This window comes from Chelonia mydas, chromosome 14 (genome assembly GCF_015237465.2).
Source record: "Chelonia mydas isolate rCheMyd1 chromosome 14, rCheMyd1.pri.v2, whole genome shotgun sequence".
Lineage (NCBI taxonomy): Eukaryota > Metazoa > Chordata > Testudines > Cheloniidae > Chelonia > Chelonia mydas.
The window spans coordinates 15,854,699-15,861,184 of NC_051254.2; positions in this window are offsets into that span (position 1 = coordinate 15,854,699).

Genomic DNA, 6,486 nt, shown 5'->3' on the forward strand with positions numbered 1-6,486 from the left:
AAGCCGCTTAGTGCAACATTCATGTGCAATGGAAGGCAAATGAAGTAAAACAAAAGTGAAAAGTGCAGTTCAAAGGAGGAAGTTGGCATTAGGATTATTCTGAGAGAACCTGTGAAATCAATATCTTTTTGTAGACCCAATGCTTTCTGATAAAAGACAAATATTAATACCTAGCTCTTATCTAGCACTTATCAGTAGATCTCAAAGCACTTTACAAAGGTAAGTAGCATTAGCTCCATTTTTAAAATGGGGAAACTGAGGCATGGGGGGGGACGGACATGACTTGTCCAAGGTCACCCAGCAGGTCAGTGGCAGAGCTAGGAACAGAAGCCAGGTCTCAAATCCCAGTCTGTTGTGCTATCAACTAGGACACACTGCCTTCTCTATAGAGGAGGCTGGCCTAAGGATTATTTGAGGATGTTACGTCAAGCCAGCGGATGGGCCAAGAAGGAATAAACCAGCCTGCAGTCAGTTCCATGCTGTGGAAAGAGACAGTAGATTAATCAGTTACTGACATATGGCCATCAGAAAGCAAGATGTATTCCCACCCTGAGGTAGATTTTGCTGCAAAGACAACAGAAATACAGGAGCTACTGGGTAGCCCCTGTTGCTTTGCCCAGTTATGAAAGACACACACACAGACACTCACAATGACGAGGAAGTTCTGGAAATGTGGCTCCATGGAGTAACCCAGTGGGATCAGCCTTTCCCAAGAGAATAAATATGGGCCTGACTTGAATGGTTTACAGCCTAATACAAAGGGCAACAGTTTCAGGAAGGGAGGGCATGGGGCCATCATGGCTAAAGAGGCCCGTTAAGGATAGTTTTGAAGGAAGAGTGTAAAATGTATATAGCAAATATAACAGATCAAAATCCAGAATGCAGAGACAATGGTACCGCATGTTCCTTCATGACTATCAATGGTAACTATGGAAACAAGCCCATCATTGAATGCAATCCAGTATCAATTGATTCCTTGCCTCTGTGCCCCACCCCCACCCCAAACCACCTGACTGCTTGGGAGAATTGCAAATGGACAAACACGTGCGAGAGCAGATGGTGTTTCACTGGAGCTCAGAAGCAGCAGAGGGAGGGTTAATTACATCCATATGCACACTGGGCCCAGGGGCTGGAGTCCAAATGTGGTTTCATGGGAGGGGAAGTTAGTGATGATTTACTGAGATTTATTAACCTTTACCAGCTGAGTTCCTGTGGGCACAGACAATACAGAGGAAAAAGAAAACTCCCAGGGGTGTCTCCCTCTGGGCTCCCTCTCCATTTTCTGCACTACTGGGCACAGGTCAGAGAAGGATGACTAACGTGACATTTTTACACTTAAACTCAGGATGCCTAGAGTTAATAACATGAGTCACACAGGGATGCATGTCCTGTACATGTGCTCTTCCAGTGCCTTTCATCCAAGACCCTCTAAGTGCTTTCCCAACATTGGAACCAAAGGAGGAACGCAATAGCCTTCCCATTTTCCAAATGGGGGAATGGAGGGACAATGAGGTTAAAGAGCTTGATTTTTAAAGGGCTGCTGCTGAAGTGTTAATGATTGCATCATATTCCAATGGCAGAGAAATAGGCAGCGTAATTCATCCCCTGCCTCCCAGAATTGGTGGTCACCCCAGACTTCACTTGTTTCTGGTTAATTCATGGCTTTGCTTGGGAAAATTAAGCCCCCAGTCCCTCTTCTCAAAGCAGAATGCAAACATTCAAGACATACACATCTACCCATAGTACATCATCTCCTAGGCTTTAAATAGTCATACACTGTCACCCCGATCAATGGGTGTCTGCTTTCCAGATTGACCATGGGGTTGGGAGCCACGAACTCTTGAGTTCTAATTCTCACTGTTCGCCCTGGGCAAGTGACAGTCTGTCTCAGTACAAGGATACCTCCACCTGCCCTGCAAGGGGAACTATGAGAAAGCGTATCTGCAAAGTGAGTTTTACTCTCAATAACTATTCTCAACATGGATGTCTAGACATGGATTGTGACAGTGAATTGTATTGTCTAGAGACCACCAGACATTCTTCTTTGAAAACAGAATATACCTTTTATAGTATGATGCAACCTTAAATCAGTGGAATTGGAGTTATACCCAGACACTTGCACATTTTGCAACAAATACTGAATTTGCAACCTGCCCTTCTGTTCTTAAGATCCACTTCTGGATTATAGTGAATTATGTCAATCCCATGAGAGAAAGCAAGGGATTTAGAAAATTTTCACCCTGGTTTACATGACCAGCAAAGGATCAATTTACACAGAAGTTTGGAGAAACATTTAGGAGCACGGTTGAGGAGGACAGGCAAGACTACCAGCCCTGTAAGTCAAACTGATACTGCACTTGTGCTTTAATATCATTGGTATCCAAGACGCCACAAAGAGGGTAGGGAGATTGGAGCATTGATTCTACACTGGTGAAGAACCAAGACACTGCTATTTTGACTGTAAGCACTATGGGGCAGGGATGGTCTTTTTTCTGGCTGTGTAGAGCACCTAGCCCAGTGTGGTCCTGGTCCATGACTATGGCTTCTAGATGGTACCGCAATATGAATAGCTAATAATCAGCCAATAATTGGGATAGCTTTGCATCAGGACAGCAAAGCGGAACACAAAATCTCTATTGGAGGCAGGCACACTTAACAAAACAAAAAACACAATGTTTTGCTGAACCTGTTCTTAGTCCAATGACAATGAAACATGAAAGGAGAGGTTTGTGCAAGGGAGAGGTGGTACCACAAACCTGTTCCACCGTACTTGTCCCTCTGCATATTTTCTACTGTTTTGGTTCTAGGTGAGGCAGCAAAGAAGAGCAATTTGCAGAGGAGACTGAACTAGGGCTGGCTGGAAAACAAGAATTCTCTTTCATGAAAAGCTTTGAGACTTTGACATTTGAACACCAGACTTTTTTTGTGTGAAACACCCCACAATAGCCAATGATTCAAGACTTGAACCTGGGTCTTCCACATCCCATGGGGGTGGCCTAATCCCTGGGCTATTGGATACTCTGGGGTGTGGATTTGTGTTTCCCCCTCCAGAAATTCCATCTGGACCTGAGAAACCTTCCTATGGAAAATTGTCAAAATAAGGTTTCAATTTTTTATTAAAAAATAAAAATAAAATAAAAATCAGCATTTTCTAACAAAAACATTTAATAAAAAAATCCCCAGCCAGCTCTATTTAGGGCCCATGATTCTTTGCATGAATGTACAGACCTTTGCCGCCGGTGGTGTCCTTCCAGAGCAGAGTTCTCCATTGCCTCAAAGTGAATTATATTAGGCGGAGATAAGCTGCTCCACATGGAAATCTGACTGTAAAGGGGGAAGAAGGGGTACAGATGGTTAGCAGGAGCAAGTTAAGGTAGTCCATTTATGAGCAGTAGCTGTCTCGTCATGTCACAATTTCTAACCAGCCTTTAATCAGAAGGGCTGGAGTTGTGCTCCTGCAGTCAGCAGTGCTCACTGGTACCAGCTCTATTTCCTCAATAAAACACAGCGCGAGGGAGGGGAAGAGACTAATCATTTCAAAACAACTACTGACTGTTCCATGCAGCTGAAACAAAGCACAAGGGAAAGAGGAAGTGAAGTACATAGCACACAATGCAGCAGTCTAGAATTCTTTTGGAGGAACAACTGTTCTCCCATTCCCTCCAGCAGATTTCAAGTATCATTGCTACACTGGAACCTGCATGCTTTTATTCCTGTATGCGCCTCCCCAATCAGAAGGGCCCGCACCATTCAAGCATGGTTAACTCTCCCAAACAGACCTTGATGAAGGTATAGCCAAGGGAAAAAGCTCAGTCTCCGCAGAGTAAGGAATTTGGGTTGGCCTTGAGGTCATCTGCCTACATTCCATTGATTTCCCCTTATTAGTAGATTGTCTTCTCACCTTTAATTTTCTTCAGGCATCTGATAAGTGTGGAACTCGCTTGTGGCTGAGCGAACAGGCAACATCCCTGAGGACTGCAACATCATTCCACGGGCGGACACTGGATGTAGAAAACTACCTGCTACCCTCAAGGCTGCAACAATAACTTGTACTAGGGTCCCATACATTCCCCCAAAGCAGGTTCTTACCTGAAAGCATAGTGCCAGTTGCTACTACTCTTAAAAACAGCCAATCCAATACCTGATATAAGACAGGGATGACCACATGGAGTCAATAGCAGATCTCTAAAACTTCGAAGTTGCCGCATCATTAGATAAAAATCTAGACTTCAGTCTGGAGTATAATTCAAACGTAGCTGGCAGTTTAGACTCCTTGCCAGTCCAGTAAGGCTGGTGAAGAGTACTGTGTCCTTTAGACAACAGCACACAAGCATGGAAGCTAATAAAGGCTTCTCCAGCAAGCTGGAGAAACAATACGCATGTTGGATCAACTGCCGGGGATCAGAAACGTAGGCGAGTAGCTCTGTTGCAACATTGGCTCTTTTCAGCTGTAGGTGAAATGTGACAGGGTTCTCTGAGTTCTTGGAGAGCAGAAGTAAAGTCGTCAAACCAGCTGGCAACTGTTCTCCACACAAAAATCCTCTTCCTTCCTTTTAAACAAACTGAGGAATTAGTTTGGCCTGGACTTCTGGGTGCAAGAATGAACTTCAGGGGTAAATGAAATGTAACTAACTTCTACAACCCATCCCTTGGGCAATAGAAGACAAAACAGTCTCAACACATTATTCAACACAACCAGTGACCATGTGAGATCAGGCCCCAGCAAATAGGAGGACCTGAATAGGAAGCAGGGCAATAAGTGTTTTCATACACGGAATGCTCACCTGTCAAATGATGCCCTGTTCAAGGGGCTCTGCTCTTTGCCACTAGCATATTCAGATAGGGATTTTCCATACCACATCAGAACAAAGGCCCACCTAGCCTCATCTCACCTCCAAGACTGACCATTACAAGAGGCTTCAAGGAAAGGTGGAACACTCCTGTAACAAGACAATACCATAATCTGTCCAGGGGGAACCCAGGCAGTTACAGTAGCTATTATTCATGCCTAGTTTTTTGTTTTGTTTTTTTAAATTGTAAGGAGCGTTGTCTCAATGAATTATGAAGAGCTCCCCAGGTTAATAATTCTGTAAAAAACCTTATTTCTTTTAACCACTTTTAAAAATTTACCTTAAATTCAGCAATATTCCCCTTGCTATTGTGTTATGAGAAAAGGTAAAATTAAATCTCCTAATGAGCTTCTCTAGGTTATCCATCCATATGCCCCTGTGTCACTTCTTATTCCTGTCTTCTCTAAAGATTCCTAAAGCTTTTAAATCTCTTTATAGATGCTGTTCCAGAGCTATAATGATTTTCATTGGCCTCTTCTGGAGCTTTCCATTATTGCTGGATCCCTTTTGAGACAGGGTGATTAGAGATGAAGATAGCCTCCAATGGGCAGATGTACCATTCAGATTTTTATAAATAAAATAGCATCAGTCTTCATCCCTTCCTCTTGACTGATCAGTAGTTTTCATTTCACCCTTTATATTATACATTTCAGCAGTTGCTTTAAGCAAATAGGTTCTTCCAGCCAACAAATAGATGGACAAGGAAAAATGCGTGTAGAATTAAGGTTCCTATGTCAACCTTTAAAATCTTTACATTTAACAACATTTTGCATGCAAAGTGTATTCTTCCCCACTAACAATTATACTGAAATTGTGTCTGGGAACTAGCTTGTACGATATCACTCAATTATTGCAAAGGTACTAAATGCTGCAAAGTGAACTCTGCAGTCTAAATAAGAGCAATTCAACGAACAGCTGTGTTTTGAGCATAGAACAAGTTCATCACTAGGGCCAGCAGCTAGTTTGTAAAACATTAAGCTTTGCTCTGATCACAAGAGCCCTGTACTATCTCTGATAAGAGAGCTGAAGGAAAGGTTCACATACCAGGGTCATAAATATCAGAACTGAATTCAGCTTTTTGCCTCTGGGTGTGCAAGCATTGTGAAGGTTTGGCAATTGACCACAGCTGACCAACCTACTCCTTTTACTCATTGCTGAGGATTTTGGCCCTTCCTTGCAGATTCTATTAGTAGATGCTTCAGATCCTCGATCAAAGACTGCCACACTAGTTTCCTTATGACCAATACTGTCAGACCTTAAGGCAGCAGTTCTAAATCCAGTCTTTGTGCTAGGAAGTTCAATAAATTTAACACAATCTGGTTTTCATCTTGACAGCAATTACTAACTACTCAAGGGAAAGCAGTACATATTTTTACTATCTTTGGATATTTTCCTAGTGCTTCATCAGTTCCTTCTGCGTCATTCAAAAATGCAAAGAGCAACACACTGCTTATAAATCTAGGATCTATTTTTTTTTTTATATGAACGCATTAAGAAGGAAAAGAACAAAGTTATATCTGATAATGGTGCACATTTGAGTCTTCATTGATTGTTCTTGATTCTCCAGTCACAGGATTGAATAGCCTCAAAGATGATAGCATGAGATTGATCTTCTGAAAACTCTTTAGGTAACGAA